We start from the raw sequence: 23869 nt of genomic DNA, 5'->3' as shown, positions 1-23869 counted from the left end.
CAGTGCATGAATACCAAACTCTGCTAGGGCAAACTGTCAGCCTTTCACTTATTGTGACAAGTACTTTTAAAAAAGTATTTTTTAAATAAAACCTTAAATTCCCAATTCACAAACATTCCCTCCTAAAACAGGGTGTTTTTTACCCTGCTCTGGTTAAAAAATGGTATCTGTTCATCTGGAACTATCTTGAGTTGGCGCAAGGTTTAGTTTCCTGTAGGAAGCTCAAATTTTAATAATATAAGTTTGTATATAGTTGGAAAGCCCTACAAAAACTTTCAGGATTTTTCCTCACAAAGGCCATTTTTTACACCTAATTCTTTCAATTCCAGATGACTTAGATTAATGCTACTGAAAATGAGTCTTTTAAATTCAGCTATTTCATAAGAGAAATGTGTTATACAGTGACAGCACAATTTTTTCTATATAATATGTAGAAATTATTTTCCCTTTATGGAGAAAACTGGATTTAAATGCTAAAATATTGCCTTTTTGTCTTCTTGAAATATCTTTTCTACATCCAGTGGTAAAGGCTTTTTTAAAATTAATGGGGAAAATGTATTTCCCCCTTTCTCTTCAGCTCAAGGGAATAGTGAAGATAATCAGTTTAGTTGTAAATGACTTGCCAACTAGTTTTTACAGTGTCTGAGATATGAATTGCCTTGTTGGTGTAAATTTTAAACAAAGCATTGTGGTCAATTTGGTTGAAAGTTTATAAAAACCAAACCAATCAAATTGACTTTTGAAACTGCATGAACTTTATAGCTAGAAGTGAATTATCTAGCCCAGCCTTCATTTACAGATGAGGAACCTGGGCCTGAGAAAGATGAGAAGTTTGATTTGTCCAAGGTCAAACAAAGGGCAGACAGTAGAACCTGTATATTCAGATTTTTTAATTCCCAATCTTTTGCCCAAATTTTGAACCTCATCAAGACATAGGAGAAGAACAAAAGAACTTCTGATTGTAGTGCTTGCCCATTCGTAGTGATTTTCCCCTCTATTTCTCAAATAAAATTTTATACATGACCTTTTCTTCACTGCTTTCTCTCTTATTATTTCTTTCTTCATCATCTTAAACATTTGTTTTTTTCTTGTCTACCATCCATAACTGAGTATTCTAACAATAGCCATTCTAGCTTCTGCCAGTAACTTGGTTTTTGTTGTTCCTTGCTTTCTGATGTGAATTGTTTCCTAAAATGCCTTAATCTGCTGCTCTGCCTGTTGCTATTCCTACTTATATTTTTCCCCTTACTTTCAAAATTTTTTCTTGGTTCAAGTAATTTTATGTATATTAATGTTCTATGTGCTTGCCTGAACTTAAGATTTTCCTTTTGACTTAAACAATTTTGTTGCCAATCACCACTATCAAAGGTATATTTTATTAAGCAGGTGAAATATTGACTTCATTGGAGAGTAAATGTTAACGTATCTTGACTTGAAGGTATAAATATTGATCCAAGGCAGTGGAAGCCAATATTTATTTTGAAGCATAGTATATAATAATTCTCACAAGAACAATAAGCCAAAGAACTTATATATCATTAATTTAATTGTCAGAATTGACAATATTAATGCATCAAAATTTTACATGCTTCCTTTAATATTTAAATTACAGGTAGGTCATATAAAGAAGGACTTTGTAGAAATAAAACCGACCCAGAAGATTGCACAAAATTTTTAAAATATTTCTTACACCTAAAAAAAGGCGGGGCCAGCTAGGTGGCGTAGTGGATAAAGCACTGGCCTTGGAGTCAGGAGTACCTGGGTTCAAATCTGGTCTCAGACACTTAATAATTACCTGGCTGTGTGGCCTTGGGCAAGCCACTTAACCCCATTTGCCTTACAAAAACCTAAAAAAAAATATTTCTTACACTTAAGAGTTCCAAGAGGTCATTATTCATTACAAACAATAATAAACTAAAAATGATCATCAGTAATGAAAAATTTATATAAATTATGCTGCAATCTGTTTCCATGTGAATACAATTTAAAACAAATATCATGAAAATAACTTTCCCTAAATATTTAATTTTCTAAAAGTACTTAAGCAATCTTCTGTGTTGACCAAATTTCTACCAGCATTAATGTACCCTTTAAAAGATAGTGGAATCATATTGACCAGTTTATTATTATATTATTTATACTCTTAGGACAGAAAATTTGAGTCACTTTTGCTGTCCATTTTAATAAAAACTGACCTTTTAAAAGTACTTTACCATTAATAAAATGTTTTAAAAGCATTTTCTGATTTGATCCCCCAAAATTATATTATCCTATATTTGATATTATCTTTTATGATTATCTTTTCTGAGACTATTTAATACAATGCTCTGAGGAAAGTATTCTAAAAAGATAATGCTTGAACTTTCCAGTCACTAGAGAACACTTCATAATTTGGGACCAAGAACTTTGTCCAAAGCATTTCTACTGATTACTTAATTGAAGGAGAATATAGGTGTGAGGTTTCCCCTCCTTCCCCCCCAACAACTTCCATTAAGTTAATTAGAAGTTCTTCACATATGAAAGCATTTTAGATGTTTGAATAGGATGATTTGTATCTCAATAGTGAATTGCAAGATTCCTTTTCTTTATAGAATGAGATTAACAATATATGTCATAATTACCTCAAAGGATTATTGTAAGTATCAAATCTTGTAAAATCCTTTAAAAATGATAAAATGCTCCATAAATCTTAGTTACTATTAGAGATTTCCTTCCTTTTGAAGAAAAAAAGAACAATTTTTCTGTTCTTTTACTGTCTCACTTTTGATTCTTGCTTACTCCTTCCCTTGCCCTTTATTTTAATATACTTGGTTGCTTATTTCTTGCCTGTTATAAATGAAGTAAAAATATAACAAAAGAAATAGAATAAAAGATAGAAAAATAGCGATTGGTGGTCCTTTTCTTTCTATCTCACCTTAGTTCCATATGTGATAGGTTGGAAAATTTCAAATGATGTTAGGTTAAAAGAAAGTCTTAGGAAGGCAACTTTTTTTCAAACAGAATAATGAAAAAAAACATTCCTTTGAGTTTATTATGAGTGTTTGACATTTAACTCCAACATCAATAGAAAAAAAATTGTCCAAAGCAAAAAGACTCAAACCTTCTGTCCTGAATATCAAATGATTCCCTTATGAAAATATGCTATATTGAGATATTTTGGGGATTGGAATATTGATTTGGACTAATAAAGACAAAGTGAATAAAAGAGTCATTGGCTTCAGTGGCATCTTCAAACGTTCTATTTTTATGAATGTGAAAGATGAAGGTTATAGAAGAAGGAATATAATGTGAGTTGAAATACATGTTCAACATTAGGCTTTTTTCTCTCTGATTTTTGTCAGTCCTGTACTTTAGAACTGTGTTCTTTATGTACTTTGTCAGAGATATTAAGATAGTGTTAGTTTTCTGAGACTGAGTTGGCAATAATTCCAATAGCAATATAGTGAAAAACATATTGAACTGAGAATAAAATGATTTGCATTTTAAACCTTGTCTTACCACTTATCAGACATGTGATTAACCTCTTCTGAACCTGTTTTCCTCACACATTTAATGGGGATGAAGATCAAATGAGATAATATATATAAAGCATTGTGTAGACTTGGAAGTGGTGTGTAGTGTGTGTAAGTAATATTTAATAGTAATAACTTGAATTGTTGATATTTTTTAGTATCAGGAACTCAGAGAAAGCTTTTGCCTTAATAAGATAATTGATAGAGTATTATACTCTTGAAGTTTCAAGATTTAAATCCTGACCCTTATTTCTGAGTTCCTGGCACTAAGATATGAAACAAATGAACCTAGCAGGAAATAATGTATTCTGAAGAAGGAAGGTGAAGGAGGGAAGAGCAGATCAACAGCCAATATATCTATTAAATAATCTTGGATGGAAACTATAGTGCAATATTGCTGAATCTATATATATAAAATAAGGAGACATTGGTGTATTGATGAGAACCATTGTGTATGAGAGTATTGTGAATTATCTTCACCTGATGTCCTTGAACACCAGAATCTTGTCTTGCTAAGTGCCAGGAGAGTGGGAATTGATTAGAGACTGGAAAAGTATTTAGGCATTGGTGTTTTGGTGAATAAATGGAGCACTTGGAGGTCTTGATGTAGTACTTGTCTCCTTTGTAATCCTTGTTGGATAAGGGAGTCCAGAACTGGGACTCTACAGTGTATAATTCATTTGTTCAGTATTAAGGGTGGAAAGGACTTTTAAATACAAGCAGCAAATACATATTTATCCAGAAGTTCTATTTTATGAAACATTCATGGCTTATTTTTTAAAAAAATTAAGCATAATAATTGGAATGTAATTAGCATGAAACCTTATTTACCATAGTTTTTCTATTTTTTGATTCAGAAGTCACTTCAGGGACTTGTATTGCCTCAAGGTCATTGTTATGAACATTACTTTTCATTGAAGGGGCCATGTGATATGTGATTGACTCTGGAGACAGAAAAACTTGGTTTACTGTACCAGGCCAGTTCTGATACAGTTCTTCTTATTATTTCAGTGACCTTAGACAAGTCATTTAACTATAAAATTAAAGAGATTAAAATTGGTTACCTCTCAGGACCCTTCCATTTGTAAATCATTCTAGTCCCTCCCTGAACTTGAGCTTCCTGATTGAGTTTTAGATAAATGATTAGAAGATAGATTATGAAATATGTTTGTATTTAGACCACTGACTATTTCTTTTCTGACTATAAAGAATAGGACAAGAAGCAACATAGTTATAGTGAAAGAGATGTGGGTTTTAGACTCTGCTCTACCATTAACTAGCTAGTTATATGATCAGTGGAAGGGCAGCATTTTTTGGCCTTCATTTTTCTTATCTGTAGACTGATTTAGATGAAATCTTTAAGGTTCCTTTTTATTCTAAAATTCTATATGAAATGAATGTATGTGTAAATGTAATTAAAATTTATGCACACATGTTATATCTTATATCTATATATGATTATCATTTGTAATTATGACTATTAAATAAAAGAATAGCATGATTTTCTTTCTAATATATGTAAATTACTTATTCTTTCTAAGCAAGCATATTCAAGGAGATAACCAGTCACCAACCAGTATATGTTCAGAATTGTTTCCCCCCCTTCTAAAAGGTCTTATAATATTAACATCTCTATACTAAATTAGAAGGAAAATTAAAATATTACATAGTATTTGAAATTCTTGTCTAGAGCTAGCTGCACATAAATGCAAGATTTTTTTGAGTATGCATTTTATATCTTTACCATCCCATTTCCCCTATGATTCAAAAATGAAGGTAACTTTTAAGTTTAATAATGATTATATGTTGTTGGCCAACTGATAATGCTATAATGCCGGTCAAGTGATATGATCTTTGGGGGTGCTGGTCACATTACATACACATGCATACACATACATGCAAATATATACATTTGGTTTGCCTGTCACTTTAGGAAAAATCTATAATGTACCTGACAACAAAGAGACAAACTTGACTGAGGAGCCTTTCTATTTTTTTGAAGGGGAATTTCCCTGGGCTTCATATATGGCAGAAATGGCTTAGTAAGGGATATAAATAACCATGCTTCTTATGCTTGTGTGTACTTTGTTCAGCATTCCTGTTGAGTTGAATGACATTGTCACAACAACCATATGATGAGTTCTGCAAGTGTTTACCCAGCCAAGAAAATAGCATTTATTAAATGCAAGTCAATAAAGACTTGCCCGCTGTGAGATCAGCAGTATTTGGACCTCTTAGAGATATGAGTAGAAGCGACATTTCCTTCTCTAAAGGGGCTATGCTCTCTTTGAGGGATAAATTATGTTGGTAATGAAGCAGTTCGACAGTAACAAAAGGCAATGTAAACTGATCTAGTGCTAGATTATATGTTATAGATCAGAATGTTTTCTTTATTCACAGAAGGGAAGGGTTTTATGGCTTTAAATTTAAGTATAGTTTCATGGAATTTGGGCATGTATTAATTTGGCTTTAAAGGGAATATAAGATTAAGGCCTTAAGCGGGGCCAACCCGATATGGGAAACAATATGAACAAAGTCAGAGGATGTAATAAGAATGGGATGTGTGAGTGAAGAGGGGAGAAGAGGCTAAGCTGACAAGAACAGTGGTGCTAAAATTGGGAAGCATTTGTGAAGTACAAGTTTGAATACAAATGGTAGGACCAATTTGAAGTAGAGAAATCTAATTTAATAAACTATAGGAAAATATTGTTGATTTTTATGCAGTGATATGATGCTTAGTGCCCAAAAGAAATCAAGGTGAATCTAATGAGAACCAGTATTGGACTCAATGAGATATTTCACATCTATTACTTCTTTTTTTGTAATTAACTTTATTGCATTTTCCTCATTGTATTGGGGACTTTTTTTGGGGGGGATGAAAGGACAAAAGATTGAATTGAAAGGATATTGAGTTCAATTTTTATTTTTGCTATTAATTTGACTTTTTTCCATAGTTTCTTAAAATAATATTTATATTATATATACACATACATATATATGTGTGTGTGTATATATATATGTACATATATATATATATACATAGATACATAGATACATATCTGTGAATATGTTAAGAGAATTAGGATAGAAGATCTTTGGGGGTTTTTTCCCCCCAAGATCACATTCCATAATTTTGTATAGTTATAGTTTAGTGATATGGAGAGCCCTAGAATGAGATGGGGTAAGTATGACACAAGGAAATAAAAGTGGGACTAATTAAAATGGAATATTGTCAGTCTCATGTTATTTGAAAACTCTGGGTAAAATCCCATTACAAGCTTATCATTACAGAAGTTTTATATAACAAAGCTATTTCCATGTCCCAGTAGAAAGGCCATAGAAACAATGGGTTATTGATTTGGCTGCAACTAATTGTAGAAAACAAATAATTCCATAAAACAAGTGCCTTATCTAGACCTTTCCTCTCTGAGAATCACCTCTCTTTTTATAAATGTGACTTCTGACTCAGTCTTGTATCAGGAGTTTGTAGCTTTGATCCCACGTGTCTAGGAATATAACACACTATGACCCATTTTTCAAAATGCTATGTTGGTGATTGATATTTGGATTTTTTTCTATTTTCTTTTTAAACAGATATTCTTGGTGCTATCTCTTAGTTAGCAGGATCCCAAAGGTTTATACAATTTAGAAGTGGAGAGTATCTTAGAAGTGCTCTAGTCAGTTCTCTTATTTTAAACATGAGAAAATTGATACGCAGAAGCCTGAAGTTGCATGCTCAGGTTCACATAGGTCATTAGTAGCAAAACTGAGATTTTAATCTGTCTACAAAGCAGACTTGCTTCCCCATGTCGTTGCTTAAAATTCATGGCATACTTGTTAGCTCAAGAGAAAAATCTCACTTATCTTTCATAGCAAAAGTTTACTGTAAGTATTGTGAATTTGTGAACTATCATGTTTTTACTGATCTTAGGTCTATTTTCTCTATATGCAAAACTGCTCACAGCATCATTATCTTTAAAATAGGAAAAATGACACTTTCCTAACTAACTTCAAAAAATTATTTTAAAAAATTCATTATAGAGTATTGTTAGCATACAAGTGTATGAAGTATTATTCTCTATCACTATTTAATATCTAATAATAAATTAAATATTCATGTTAGGGTATTGTTACCATTTAAGTACATAAGCTATTATTCTCTACTACAATTTAATGACTAATAATATAATAACATTATATAACATTGCCTATTACTGGCTAAATGCTTTGCAGTGATCTCATTTGGTCCTCACAAACAACCCTAGGAAGCAGGTACTATGATTATTCCTCTTTTTCATATGAAGAAGCTGAGACAAAGAGAGGTTTAAGAGACTTGCCTAGAGTAACAAAACTAGTAAATATTGGAGTCTTTGATGGATTTGAACTCAGGTTTTCCTGACTTCAGTCCCTGTGTTCTATCCAATGCACTGCCTACCATGAGCAAGAATACAAAGAGGAGGGATGGGTTTCCTTTGCTTTCAACTACACAGATGCAGAAGTGAACATATTTTTTAATAAATGAAATAGTTATGTACATATATAACTTTATCTCATATATCTATCTAATCAATCAATCTATATCTATCTATCTATCTATCTATCTCATACTATCAAGTAACCACTGCAGAAAATTAATTCCTAGTGATAGGAAAAGAGACAGAAACAGAAAAATAAGAGACTGTATGTATAGATGAGAGTATATGAGGGTACAGGTATAAAAGGGGACTATGAAAGGAAGGTCAGTGGTCAAAGGTAGAGGGTGTACTTGTGTGTGTCTGTGTATGTGTGTGTGAGAGACAGACAGAGAGAGAGAGAGAGACAGAGAGACAGAGAGACAGAGAGACCAATAGAGGAGAGACCTTAGTGACAAATATAGAGACTACTTTAAAAGAAATCTCTCCTTATAAAAATAGGTAATTGGAATATTTTCTTTCTACTTGAAGATTAAGTAGTTAATTGAACAAATGAGAAACTGGACAAAGATGTGATTATCACTCATTATTTTTGTAATTTGGATAATTTACCCTTTTTATTTGTTTCATATTAAACTTTGATTTGAATTGCATTGAAATTATTTGAATTTCTGAACTCTGGACATTGTTTATGAGGAGAAAAGTAGAAAAGTGATCCCATTTGAGGAGTTAGTTTTCCCTTTTGAACTTCTACCACCCCTTAACTCACCAGTCACCACAGAAAAATTTGATTACATCTATACCCAAGGTTTTTAAGGTTTTTTGTGTTGTAGACCTATTTAGCAGGTTTCTCAGAATTTTGTTTTGAAACATACAGTAAAATACACAGGATAGCAAAAGAAACCAATTTTCCTGAAATACATTTAGAAGAATATTAGAACAAGAAGTTTAAGCATTCTGAGTCAAGAACTTTTGATCTTCAGTGTAACCTTTAGCTAGACCACTTTTTGCAGGTTTTCAAGTCTGGGAGTTGATCATCTTTCATGGTCTCATAGGGAAGGTTAGGGTTATAAGGTCATAGATACAAAGCTGTAAGGCACCTTAGAAGTAATCCTCATGTTTAACAGACAAGTAAAGTAAGACCTAGAGGGAGAAGGTGGCTTATCTAAAATTATTATAGGCTATAAACAGCAGAGCTAAGAACCAATGTGAATCGTTCTGTTTAAAGTTGGAAGTGCATTATCTTAGGATCCTGGGCACCTCTGAGATACAGTTGTGACTTTTGTCTCAGTCTTGTATCAGGAGTTTGTAGCTTTGATCCCAAGTGTCTAGGAATATAACACACTATGTCATAAATTAATCTCATCTTGATTAATATGTACTAGAGGAGATTTTAGTTTCTAAAGTCATCTCAATTTTCACTAATGATTTTCAAATCAGTCGTCTGTAGCCAGGACTGAGATGGCTATCCATATTAAAACCACTTCTGAAATAAAGCAATTAGAAAAGTATATGATTAAACATGGATAAGGAGTAAGCAAATGGAGAACTCTTGTTAAGGGCAGAGTAGTTGAAGGTGTAACTTTGGGAAATGAATATTTCAAATGGAATATTTGTGAATGTTCAAACACAAAACAGCTTTTTGCTAACAAGCCTGAAAAGTGCAGCAACTGATTTGGATATCTATTTGAAGGGAAAAAAAATCAGAGATAATGAAATTGATGTTGAAATTTCCATGTAACTTATATATCTTTAACATAGTTATATATGTTATAACCTATATCAGATTAGGATAGCTAGGTTGTGCAGTGGATAGAGCACTGACCCTGGAGTCAAGAGGACCTGAGTTCAAATTCAGCCTCAGACACCTGACTAGCTGTGTAACCTTGGACAAATCACATAACTAATTGCCTCACAAGGGAAAAAGGGGGTAAGGGAAAAGAGAGAGGGAGAAAATATGTGAAATTCAAAATCTTACAAAAAGGAATGTTAAAAATTATCTTTGAATGTAGTTGGAAAAAATAAATTTTAAAAAAGAAATTGTGTGTGGTATCTAAATATGTTTAGAAATCTTAGACAGTACTTGAAGACCTTGCTTGAAGGTATATCCTTATGATGAAAATGATGAAAAATAACAGAAAAAGTAGCACTTTGCCACAGGCAAACACTCCCTGTAGAATGAATGAAGGCATGCATGATGAGATAAGGCTTCCCTTGGAGGTATATAACAAAGTTATAAATTGTATTAAAAAGAAAATAAGTCTTCCTTTAAAGAGAAAGTTATAAACAAGGGGTGGTCATTTATTATCAGTTCTATAGGGTAGAGAAGTACTGCTGAGTAATATTACCTCCTTTTTGATAGCTTGTCAATTTACTCAGGAAGAAGAATGTCATATTAGAACAATTATCCTGTATGCTAGGTGGAGCAATGTTTATAGATTGGAATCAGGAAGACACAAATTCAAATTTTGTCTTGGACACTAACTGTAATGATTCTGGCAAGTCACTCAATCTCTTCCTGCTTCAGTTTCCTCATCTGTAAAATTGGAACGATAAGAACATTTACCTTGTAGAGTTGTAGGAAGCTTAAAATAAGATATTTGTTAAGTGTTTTGCAAACCTTAAAATTCTATGTGAAAATGCTTGTTATGATGATGTTTGTCCTTCATTCTTGAAAAAGACCATGACATCAAGGGAGGTGCTGCCAGGATAAGCACATGAACTAGATTTGAGTGAGGGGGTGCTGTGTTAAGTCACCAGACTCACTTTTTCCTCCAGGGTCATCTGGGTCCAGTGGCCAGATAAACTGACTGGAGATGGCCCTGGATATGAGGCAATCAGGATTGAGTGACTTGTCCATGTCACACAACTAATAAGTGTCAAATGTCTGAGGCTACATTTGAATTCAGGTCCTCCTGACTTAAAGGCCAGTGTGCCAACAAGCTGACTGCTTTGTTATACTATAGCTTTAATTACCATCTTTATAGGAAAAACTAAGTGGATAAAAAAAATATATTGTCCATATTATGGTATGTATTGGAATGTATAAACTACAGACCTTGTTTATCACTGTATTGATGTTCATACTTCATACTTGAAGAAGACCAATGACATCATGTTGTTGGGACAATGTACAGTGGATATTGTTATGTATAGCAGGATCAGTTAGTGTAAGTGGACAGTGAATTGGGCCCAGAATGGAACAAAAGGAGATGAGCAGGGGCAGCTAGGTGGCACAGTAAATAGAGCACTGACACTGGTGTCAGGAGGACCTGAATTTAATTACCGGCTCAGACATCAGCTCTGTGACCTTGGGCAACTTAACCTCATTGGCTTGCCCCCCCCCCCAAAAAAAAAGGAGATGAGCAGGTCAGATTGTCTTAAAATTACAGGACTTCTTTAAAGAGTCTAAATTTCTGGAAACAAAAGTTTATCTTTTTAATACCAACATTCTACTAGTGTTACTGCATTTCTGTAAGACATGGAATCCAGTAAGATCTTTTGAAGTGAAAATGAGTATCATACAAAGAGTCATGGGAGAAACACATGGTGAATGTGTAGGCTACAACATATAACTAATAAGGAAGAAGAAAAAGAAGAGTTAAAGATGTTATGAAAGAAAAAGAAAATAAGAAAGTTTGAATTAGGTGCCAGAAGCTAGGATGATAGTCATATGATGAGTGCTCCACAGTTATCTTTCATGTCAACAGAATATGAGACAAGTATCCAATACCTTGAGAGGACCTTCTGTGGTGAATTTATGGTTGATATTGGACAAGAGTTGCATAGGCTGGGCAGGTTTGAATGGGCTGGACCTCTATTGCTTAGCGGTCTTCCAAATTGTTGCTTGAGATCACAGATCCTTTTGCACATTTGAGAATTTTGTGTCTGTCATATGATTCTGCTATTTCATTTGTGAATCATAATTGAGTACCTCAGATAGTAATAATAAGAACTAGCATTTATATAACACCTACAGTCTTTTCAGGATTTGCTACCCACTTTACAAGAAGCCCTTTATCAACTAGTAAAGCTATTAAATTTAACTGGAAGTTTTAAGGTTTATATAAGATATTTGCATTTTACTACTGAAGTTTTTGCTATTGACAAGAGTTGCCAGGGCTAAACTTTTTTTTTAATGTTAAATTCCTTAGTGAAATTGTTTTAGAGTAATTTAATGGAAAGTGTTGGGGTTTGAGTTGAGTCAGAGAACCTGGTTCAAATTTTGACTTTTCTATTTACTACTCACTCTTTTGACCTGTTTGTTTGCATTCTGGCTTATTAGCTACTTATTGTATTACCTTGGGCCTGAGGTTGGATTAGTTCAGCGCTTCTCAAAACTTTTTGGTCTCAGGACCCTTTTGCTCTCTTAAAAATTATTGAACATAACCCTCCTTCTGCCCAGAGCTTTTCTTTGCTCAGCTTATATCTCTTGTTATTTACATTAGAAATTTAAGTATCTTTTTATTATTAAAACAATTTGATTTTGTGGAACTCTTGAAAAAAGGGTCTTAGGGGTTAGATGATTTCTAAAATCCTTTCTGCATTTAATTCATGGTGTTCTAATCCATTCTTTTTCCCTCTAAATGTCCGTATTCTACAGTTACCTCAATGATTTTCCAGGGGGGGGAAGAAAACTTATTTTTTGTAAATCAGTGTAGTAATCTTTACTAAGGTGCCACTGTAACAAAGTCACTTTTATAGACTTATTTTTAGGTAACAATATAATAATTTTCAGCATCTGACAGAATACATAAGCCATATTTTGCATGGTGAGGACAAACAAAATATTTGCTGTTGCTATTATTTTTTGCTATTTGTAGCTAAATTTTATTACATGCATTATCTCAGTTGCTCCTATTTATACCCTATGTCTTAGGTAATAAGAGTCACCACCTTTTTTAAACTAAAAAAAAATTAAAGTTGAGAGGTTAGGTGATGGACTTCAGGTTATGAACCTTATTTTGTAGGTAACAACCACAAGATTTTAATCTAGATATTCTGACTCAAAGTCTTTTGCTCCTTCTGTGCTTTAGAATTAGTTCTTTAAAAAGATCACAAGAAACTATTTTTAATATATTAGTTATTTTATGGTAATTAAAATTATAGTGAAGTGAAAGAAAAAATAATAAAAACTAAATACTTTTGGAACATGTATATATAAATTAGAATTCACACATATATGAAGTAATTAATTTTAACACTAGAAAGTCTATAGCAGTATTCCCTTGTTGTCTGAACAATATTTCAGTAGTTTGTGAATTATTAATTGAAGTAATGTAGTAAACAATGTGCCAGTAAATAGCCAGTAAACAATGTACCCTGCCAAATTGCTCAGATTCAGATATTTGACAGGTAATTCAGCCCTCTTGTTTTCTGGCTATATGTTAATTATGACTATTTGGTGCTATTTTTTTCATCACTGCTTTAATATTTTGTAATCATTGGAGAGTTTTCCAACTAACTTCATCATCTACTCAGACTAAGGCTAATGGGTTTTTAAAAAAAAACCTATAAGATTCTCAATCCAACAAGTAACGTTCATGAGGCAGAAGAAAAGTGGCTAAAAAGATCATTGATTTAATAAATATTTTTCTGAGGGGCAGTGTTTTACCATTCTTTATTTCATTGCATAGCACAGTGTTTGGCACATAGTAAATGATTGTTGACTTACTGACTAATTAAGTGACAGCCATGTGCCAGGGCATTGTGCTAGTGAGTTGTGGAAACAATCAAGATGAGTAAAACGTGATTTTTACCGGTTATGAAACTGATAATTTAATGAGTTCAAATCTGACCTCAGACACTTGATACTTCCTAGCCATGTGACCTTGGGCAAATCACTTAACGCTGATTGCCTCACATCCAGGGTTGTCTCCAGTCATCCTGATTCATATCTGGTCATTGGACCCAGATGGCTCTGGAGAAGAAGGTGAGGCTGATGACTTAGCACAGCACCCCCTCACTCAAATCCAATTCATGTGCTTGTCATGGCATCACCTCCCTGATGAAATGATCTTCTTCCAGAATGATGGATAAAAACATCAAAAAAAATCAGCCTTATATGGTAGATATTAATTTATTTACCTTTTCTATCTCCATATTTCTCCCTACTCCTTACTAGATTATAAGCATCTTGTGAATAGAAATGTTCAAGTACCATACACTTTTGAATCCCTATCCTTAGTAGATTATCTCAAAAACAATAGACTGTCTTGCATTTAACTGAATTGACTTTAATTTTTGATGTGATAATTCTTTTCTATGAAGTAAACAGGTTGTTTTGACCTGTAGCATTTTTTTTATTTTTTAAATTAAATTTTATTAAAGATATTATTTGAGTTTTACAATTTTCCCTCCATCTTGCTTCCCTCCACCCCGCAATATCAGTCTTTACTTTGTTTCCATGTTGTACCTTGATCCAAATTGGGTGTGATGAGAGAGAAATATCCTTAAAGAAGAGAAGAGAAGTCTAAGAGGTGACAAGATCAGACAATAAGATCTGTATTTTTCAAAATTAAAGGGAATAGTCCTTGCACTTTCTTCAAACTCCACAGCTCCTTATCTGGATACAGATGGTACTCTCCTTTGCAGACAGCCCAAAATTGTTCTCAATTGTTGCACTGATGGAATGAACAAGTCCTTCAAGGTTGAACATCACTCCCATGTTGCTGTTAGGGTGTACAGTGTTTTTCTGGTTCTGCTCATCTCACTCAGCATCAGTTCATGCAAATCACTCCAGGCTTCCCTAAAATCCCATCCCTCCTGGTTTCTAATAGAACAATAGTGTTCCATGACATACATATACCACAGTTTGCTAAGCCATTCCCCAATTGAAGGACATTTACTTGATTTCCAATTCTTTGCTGCCACAAACAGAGCTGCTATAAGTATTTTTGTACAAGTAATGTTTTTACCCTTTTTAATCATCTCTTCAGGATATAGACCCAGGAGTGGTATTGCTGGGTCAAAGGGTATGCACAGAAGGCTTGGAGGAGTTCACAGCTCCACCAACAGTGCAATAGTGTCCCAGATTTCCCACAACCCTTCCAACAATGATCATTATCCTTCCTGGTCATATTGGCCAATCTGAGAGGTGTGAGGTGGTACCTCAGAGAAGCTTTAATTTGTATTTCTCTAATAATTAATGATTTAGAGCATTTTTTCATATGGCTATGGATTGCTTTGATCTCCTCATCTGTAAATTGCCTTTGCATATCCTTTGACCATTTGTCAATTGGGGAATGGCTTTTTGTTTTAAAAATATGACTCAGTTCTCTGTATATTTTAGAAATGAGTCCTTTGTCAGAATCATTAGTTGTAAAGATTGTTTCCCAATTTACTACTTTTCTTTTGATTTTGATTACATTGGTTTTACCTGTGCAAAAACTTGTTAATTTAATGTAATTGAAATCATCTAATTGGTTTTTGGGTGATGTTCTCCATCTCTTCATTAGTCATAAACTGCTCCCCTTTCCATAGATCTGACAGGTAAACCAATCTTTGATCTTCTAATTTGCTTATAGTATTGTTTCCTATGTCTGAGTCCTGTAACCATTTGGATCTTATCTTGGTAAAGGGTGTGAGGTGTTAGTCTAATCTAAGTTTCTTCCATACTAACTTCCAATTATCCCAGCAGTTTTTATCAAAGAGGGAGTTTTTATCCCAATGGCTGGACTCTTTGGGTTTATCAAACAGCAGATTACTGTAATCATCTCCTGCTTTTACACCTAGTCTATTCCACTGGTCCACCACTCTATTTCTTAGCCAATACCAAACAGTTTTGATGACTGATGCTTTATAATATGATTTTAGATCACGTAGGGTTAAGCCACCTTCTTTTATACTTTTTTTCATTAAGCTCCTGGAAAGTCTTGACTTTTTATTTCTCCATATGAATTTACTTACAATTTTATCTAACTCATTAAAGAAATTTTTTGGAATTTTGATTGGTACAGTGTTAAATAGATAGTTTAGTTTTGGTAAAATTGTCATTTTTATTATATTAGCTCTACCTATCCATGAGCAGTTGATATTTGCCCAGTTATTTAAATCTGCTTTAATTTGTGTGAGAAGTGTTTTATAATTGTTTTCAAAAAGATTCTGAGTCTGTCTTGGCAAATAGACTCCCAAATATTTTATATTGTCTGAGGTTACTTTGAATGGGATTTCTCTTTCTAGCTCTTCATGCTGTATCTTGCTAAACATATAAAGAAAAGTTGAGGATTTATGAGAGTTTATTTTATAACCTGCAACTTTGCTAAAATTGCTAATTATTTCCAGTAGTGTTTTGGATGATTTCTTGGGATTCTCTAGGTAGACCATCATGTCATCTGCAAAGAGTGAGAGTTTTGTCTCTTCCTTCCCAATTCAAATTCCTTCCATTTCTTTTTCTTCTCTTATTGCTGAAGCTAATATTTCTTTTTTTTAATTTATTTTTTTATTCTCATTTTGTACAAATGTTTTTTTACATTAATAAAATATTCTTGTTTACAAGTAAACAAAATACCCCTCCTCCCCCATGAATATAGATAGACTTGTTTGGGTGAAAAAAGTAAAGGGGAGAGAAAAAAAATTAAAATAAAAAAAAATAATAGTAATAATTGTAGGTATGGCCAGGTGGCGCAATGGACAAAGCACCAGCCCTGGAGCCCCGAGCACCAGAGCCCATATCCAGCATCGTAAACCCAACTATCACCCAGCCGTGTGACATGCAAGCCACCCAATCCCCACTGCCCTGCAAAAACCAAAAAGAAGAAAAAAAAAGACGCAAAAAAAAATAAAATAGTAATGATAGTATGGGGTGACTGGGTGGTAGACAGAGCATTGGCCCTTGAGCCAGGAGCACCTGGGTCCAAATCTGGCCCCAGACACCCAAAGATCACCCTGCTATATGGCCCCAGGCAGGCCATCCAGCCCCACTTGCCCTGTACCCTCCCCCAAATAATAATAACAAAAAGTGTGCTTGAGTCTTTGTTCTAACACCAACAACTCTGTCATGGGTGGATCCCATTCTTTATGATAAGTCCATCACAGAAGTTACTTCCATATTTTTCCACCTTTGCCATTGCTGATCGCAACTCCCTCCTTTCTTATTTCTCCACTACCATGTACTCTATTTTCTCTCTCTCCTTTCACTCTGACTCTGCTGTAGGGTTGTTGACTGGCTCAGCAGACAGATCCCTAGTCCTGGGGCCAAGAAGCCTTGAGCCCCCATACCACCCAGAATCCACCTGGCCCTATGGTCCTGGGCAGGCCTTCCAATCCCAGCCCCTTGAATGAAGTAAGAAAGAAAATGTGTTATATCTGGCCACTCTCCCCCCATGGTCCATCCTCTCCTCCTTTATTCACATCCCCACCCCTTCCCCCTGCTCCCCCCTCCTTCTTACTCCAGATGTCTATACCCCATTGAGTAAATATGCTGTTTCCTCTCCTAGCCATCTCTGATGAGAGCAAAGATTCCCTCATTCCCCCTTGCCTCCCCCCTTCCATATCATTGCAATAGCTCATTGTAATAAAAAAATCTTATGTGAAATATCTTGGACTATTCCCCCTCTCCTTTTTCTTTCTCCCATTCCATTTCCCTTTTTTTCTATTGACTCCATTTTTACACCATATTTTATCTTCAAATTCAGCTTTCTCCTGTGCTTCAACTGTAAAAGCTCTCTCTACCTGCTCTATTAACTGAGAAGGTTCATATGAGTATTATCAGTGTCATTTTTCTATGCAGGAATACATGCAGTTCATCCTCATTAAGTCCCTCATATTTCTCCCCTCTCCTCCAATCTCCATGCTTCACCTGAGTCCTGTATCTGAAGATCAAACCTTCTGTTCAGCTCTGGCCATTCCAAAAGGAACCTTTGAAATTCCCCTGGTTCATTGAAAGTTTCCTGGAAGAGGACATTCAGCCTTGCTGGGTAGTTCATTCTTGGCTGCATTCTAAGCTCTTTTACCTTCCGGTATATTGTATTTCAAGCCCTATGAGCTTCCAGTGTAGCTGCTGCTAAGTCCTGTGTGATCCTTACTGCAGCTCAATGATATTTGAACTGTGTCCTTCTGGCTGCTTGTAATATTTTCTCTTTGACTTGGGAGTTCTGGAACTTGGCTATAATACTCCTAGGGGTTGGTTTTTTGGGATCTCTTTCTCTGGGGGAATCGGTGGATTCTCTCCATTTCTATTTTGCCCTCTGCTTCTAGAATATCAGGGCAATTTTCCTGTAGTAATTCTTTTGAAAATGATGTCAAGGCTCTTTTCCTGATCATGACTTTCAGGTATTCCAGTAATTTTTAAATTATCTTTCCTTAGTCTGTTTTCCATATCAGTTGTTTTTTCAATGAGATATTTCACATTTTCTTCTAATTTTTCATTTTTTTGGTTTTGAAGTATTGATTCCTGATTTCTGGTAAATTCATCAATCTCCCTGAATTCTGTTCTTTGTCTGAAAGATTTGTTTTCTTATCTCTTTTTCCATCTGGCCAATTTTGCTTTTTAAAGCATTCTTCTCCTCAATAACTTTTTGAACTGTTTTATCCATTTGACCTAAGCTGGTTTTTAGCATGCTATTTTCTTCAGCATTTTTTTGGATTTCCTTGACTAAGCTGCTGACTTCATTTTCATGTTTTTCCTGCATCTCTCTCCTTACTTTTCCCACTTTTTCTTCCAACTCCCTCATTTGATTTTCAGTCTTTTTTGAGCTCTGTCATAGCCTGAGCCCAATTTCTGTTTTTTCTTGGAGTCTTTAGATGCAGGACCTTGTGCTTCCTCATCTTCAGACTGAGTATTTTGATCCTTCTTGGGCTTATTTGCAAAATATTTCTCAATAGTCTTCCTTTTGTTTCTCTGCTTGCTCATTTTCCCAGCCTGGGCCTGGTTTGGGGTGCTTCCTGAGCTTTTGGGACACTCCCCCAAGGGTCTCAGTGTGTGAGGCTCTGTCCTCCCTCCTGGTCTGTGAATGACCATAAGCACCCCCCTCTGCCACAGGGCTGAGGTGGGGGGCCCCTGCTGTTCTTTTTGGGGGGGCCTAGACTGCGATCAGGATCTGATTGTGGTCAGAGCCCCATAGTCCTGTTCCAGGGGCAGAATCTCGATCTATAGAAACAAATTTAAAAACTTTTGATGAGGTATTTTAAATTTGCTTCTATTTTTTCAATTTTTTGATTTTGTTTAACTGACTCTTGCTGTCTCAAGGAGTCATTAGTTTCTGTAGACTCCATTCATTTTTGGGGGGGAGGAGTTTTCTCCATTAACCTTTTGCAACTCCTTTTCCAGCTGGTCAATTCTACTTTTGAAAGAGCTTTCCTTTTGACCAATTGAGGTTTTGAGAGAATTAAATTCTTTTTGCATTTGCCCATTTGAAGATCTGAGAAATTTTTTCTCATTTCATATTTGTCCAATTGTACTTTCTAAGGTTTTGTTTTCTTGTTGCAAGGTATTGTCTCTCCCAAATCTTTAAGCTCCTTCCTTATTTCTTCAAGGAAGTCTTTCTATGCTGAAGACCAGATTGTATTCTCCTCAGAAATTCCAGGTCTCTCTGTGTTTAGGGTCTTTCCTTTCCAAGAATTTTTCTATGGATCCACATTTCCGCTGACCCTTCTTCATTTTGCTAAGACCTGAGCTGGGGAGGGGCTGGTTCACAGGGGCTTGGGATTGCTAAAGGCTTTACTCACTGAGTGCAGTTTCTCTGGCTGGCCCGTAGGAGGTGTTGGTTGCTTTCTCTGGAGTATCTTTGACCTTGACTGAGGCCTTCTCCCTTTGCTTGAAGGGTGGGGTTGGAGCTTTTGAATTCTTTTGCCTTCAATCCATGGTGGGCTTTACCCTGGCCTGAGGTCATTCCTCAGCTGTGCTGCTTCTTCTGCTCACACACCTGGGCCTGAGGCAGAAGTAGTTTGCATTTGTTTGTTAGGGAAGAGGTCTGAGTTGTAATGGGACTCAGACCAGAGGAGCCCAGGGATGGTGTCTGAAACCTTCCTGTTCCAGAACTCTCCCCCCAGCCCTGCCCGGGATCTCCAGGGGGACAGCTCCAACACCAGCGCCTCCTCTCCCTCAGGGACTCATGCCCCCGTGGACTCATGCCCTTGTGGTCCAGCCTCACCCTAATCCAGCAGGGCCAGCTCTCAGGTCCCTCAGACTCCTGGTTCCAACTCAGCTGTTAATCTGGCTGATGGGGCTGATCCTCTCTCTGAGCCCAGACTCACCCACCCAAATTCGGCCAAAGCTGCTGCTGGAGACAAATCCTGAGGTAGATGTTCTTTCTCCTGGCTTTTCTTTTTGGCTTTTGTGGGTCAGATTTCTTTTAAGAGGTTTGTTTCATGTGATAGATGGGGAAAAGATCAGGAGATTTTAGAACTGTGACTGTCTTCTCTCCGCCATCTTGGCCAGAAGCCGACCTGTAGCATTTTGCAAGCTTGTACTTTGAGAATTTCTAGTTGCCCTGAATTTTTAATAGAATACATTTGTCTGCAGAAAGGCTCTTTGGATGTAGGCAGAGAGCTTCCTTTGAGAAAGTCTTATTAAGCTGACTTCTTGTATCCCTGAATCATTGAAACTGGCTGTTGGTTATTGATATATTGTGCCACAGGGACACACCATGATTTATAAATATGTTGAATAGAGTTTTTCAGCCTCAGGTAGAAGATTCAAAGATAAGAATATTGCATAAACAAAAAAAAAAGGATTATTACTTTAAAAAAAGACAGAAAGCAAATAGATAACTTCATTAACATTATTTTACTATACCTAGTAAGACTGTGAATTATACATAGACATGGTATAAGTCTAAATTTTGGATTTCCAAGCAAAAATTTCCACAACAATCTTATTTGTTAGATGTAAGTCACATAGACTTCTCTGAAAGATGCAGCAGCAACATTCATATATATATACCTATATATATATGTCATATACCTATATATATGTCATCTGTGTTCTTGGTGTAGATGTACCTCCCAATCTTTGAAACTAAGATACTCTCTTAAGCTGATCCCTCTCTTTAACCTCCTCTTTTATTTTATTTCATTGTCATAGTAGACTAATCTCCTCGAAGTCAGGAACTTGTTTTTTGTACTTTGGAGCTCTAGAACTAAGTACTTCTTCATAGTAGGTCTTGGACATAAATTCTTGTTGTGGTTGTATAGTTTCTTTCACCCTCCCCCAGCTATATTGTTAAGCTCTTTAAGAGACCCTTCTTTCTACTTCTTTTGTATCCCCCATTGATGCAGAGAATTATGAATGTAGAAAATTTATAATCAGAAACAAATTTTGTAATCTTTAATGCTATTAAATCTTGTTAAAGGGTGGAAGACTTTTTACTCTTGAGATGTAAATTGACTCCTGTTGTTTCATTGTTAAATGTAAAATTTGTATCCTGTCTCCTCATTCCCTGCTTTCAACTTCCTCCCTGGTTTTGGTCACATTAGGGGGGGAGAGATTTCCCCTTTTGCCCTCAATGCCAAGATAATGGACAAGGCTATCAAACCTGGGCTGGACTGGTCTGCTCTCTCTGTCCTAGTCAGCTCTCCCTGATTGTCTGGGTTTCTTTTTATATCCCTCTGTCTCTGTCTCTATCTCCCAAGCAACCTCCCCCAGCCTTTTGTTGTTTGCCCTGTCCTTAAGTGTTTGTTGACTGAAGAGAGAAGTTTTAACCTGTTTATTTTGTAATATTTTTACAATAAATCCTGAACAGTCTTAAAATCCCAGGAAGCAGGGGAAGGAAGTCATTCAGTAAACCTCTGTCTCTATCTTTAATTGCCAACCCTATTCCCATTGTCAACACCATAACCTAACCCAGTCATACCATAGAAATTTAATAGAAACTTGTTGATTCATTGATTTGGGGGGAATGGGGGGTTGAACATATAGTTATTTATATTTAAGTTATCATTAACTAATGATTGAAACTGAAAAGATTGTCTATTAAGTATAGACCAGTTTCATGTGGTTTTAGTGAATTTTCTATGTGAAATTGTAATTTTCTTGTAGGGTCTGGATCTTTTCCTAAATTTGAACATTACAATATAACTTTTGATAATGTTAAGAACATTGAATTCCACCAGTGCATCCTGGAAGTGTCCTTTCATTCTTGAGACTCACCTTTCTAGCATTATGCAGAGAAAAGAGTGCTGGATTTGGACTCAAATCTTAGCTCTTCAAGTTACATAACTTAACCTCAGTTTCCTTATTTGAAAAATGAAGTTCTTGTATGGTTCTAATTTTATAAGTTATGATCCATATTCACTCATATTTAATCTGGAATTGTTTTTGAAGTAAGTAGTGAAAGTCAATTCAATTGAATTCAACAAATATTTATTAAGAACTTATATTCCAGGTATATTATACTAGGCACTGGGAATATAAAGATAAAAACTTAACAGTTTGTGCCTTAAAGGGTATAAACTCCTTCTTTTCTATTGGGGCTGGAAAAGGTGGGTTAACAAAATGTGCAAAATATTTGGTCTTGATCTCTGGTAGATGTTGATCATAGCATGACAGGTCCTTCCTTCTATACTTCACTATCCCTCAAATACTGTTCAAATTTATGTTTGTTGTTTTCATTATACTCTCTTTTGTTCATCTCATCCTTTTCATTCCATTAGGTACCCCTACATGAAGAAATGGAGGTAGATCAGAATTTGCCCTACAGAAGTGTAGGGAGAGGATTGTAGAAGCCCTAATACTTGAGAATATCAGGGCAGGCATCTTATATGAGGTGAAACTTAAGTTGACCCTTGAAATGGACTAAAAGTTCCAAAAAGCACAGGGGAAGAAGGGAGAGAGAGCACTGAAGGAGGGAGGGCTTGCCAGTGAACAGCCAGTACTTTTAGAGAATGTACCAGGCAAACAGTTTAAGCTCCATTATCTTCAGGGTTGGGCTTTTTCAAGCAGAGAAAAACAGTGATAAAGGGATAAATTGCACCATCTTCTTCATGACCTGCTACAGATTTCATCATATTATAAAAGCCCTTTTCAATGACCTTAAAAGCAGGTCCTTGAATTTGAATAACCAACTTTGTGTTTGAATAATAGGTAGCAACCTTTTGAATTTTAGATACCAAGAAAGAAGATATTTTACCCATAATCAAACAAATATAGTTGGCTCATATATTGACATGTAATACTGTATAATTTCTTCTTGAAAACAGGGCTAAATTAATTAAAATAATGAATGAAAATTTAAAATCAAGATAAACATAAAAAATGTGTTCTCTTCTTTCCTATGTCAATTTTGGGAACCATTCTTAATCCCTTCTACAAATTTATATAGCATATTAGGAACCTTTTGCAAAGGGAACATATGGTCTAGTCTCTCTTAATGATAGAGTTGGAAATATTTAGCACTAATTCTGAGCTTTAGAATTAAGGTAAGTCCTTGGAACTTCAGAATGTACCTATATCTGTAGTGTAGGCATTTTTAGCCAGGATGGGAAGATGATTTATTGGAAACTGAGGGATGGAGGTAAGGATGGGCTGATGGGGAAGGACAGTGGGAAATGAATATGTACATAAAGTACTATGCTTTCTATCAACTTTCATTTTTTCTCTCTTTAGATTTACATTTCTTAAAAAGAGATTTCAAAAGGCAATGAAGAAAAACATTTCATTCTTTCTGGCTGTGCAGTTGGTTTCAGTATAAGGAGACAAACTTGAATAAGCAAGAGATTATAGGATTGAAAAGAATTGACTGAATATTGGCAGAGGGAGTGAATCAGTGACTAAGACTGATAACATAGGATTAAGTAATGAAGACCAGGTGAAGCAGATAAATCTTAGAATAAGACATTTTTCTCAGGATATCAGATCTGTTCTTTTAAAAAAATTGAAAAATGACAAAACAAAATGAAAAGCAAATTCAGGGTAGCTATTTGCTTTGTTGTTCTTTTTTATGAGTGTTTGGTGTATATGAGTGCATTTGTGTGTGTGTGTGTGTGTGTGTGTGTGTGTGTGTGTGT

The 23869-nt window shown here is 35.1% G+C and overlaps 1 protein-coding gene across 8 annotated transcripts in view; it reads left to right on the top strand.

Moving 5' to 3' along the window:
• Positions 1-23869, top strand: part of SNX29 (sorting nexin 29) — a 718720-nt gene that overhangs the window by 308607 nt on the left and 386244 nt on the right. The window contains exon 18 of one of the 8 annotated variants that reach the window (XM_074196451.1): positions 1-23869. This exon is cut by the window's left edge and continues 6819 nt beyond it. The exons of the other annotated variants lie outside the window; for them this stretch is intronic. The gene's annotated coding sequence lies outside the window, so the exon portion shown is untranslated. 8 annotated transcript variants of the gene reach the window in all.

The sequence above is a fragment of the Macrotis lagotis genome, chromosome 8, assembly GCF_037893015.1.
Source record: "Macrotis lagotis isolate mMagLag1 chromosome 8, bilby.v1.9.chrom.fasta, whole genome shotgun sequence".
In the NCBI taxonomy this organism is placed as follows: Eukaryota; Metazoa; Chordata; class Mammalia; order Peramelemorphia; family Peramelidae; genus Macrotis; species Macrotis lagotis.
This window is presented reverse-complemented; position numbering and strand designations above follow the sequence as displayed.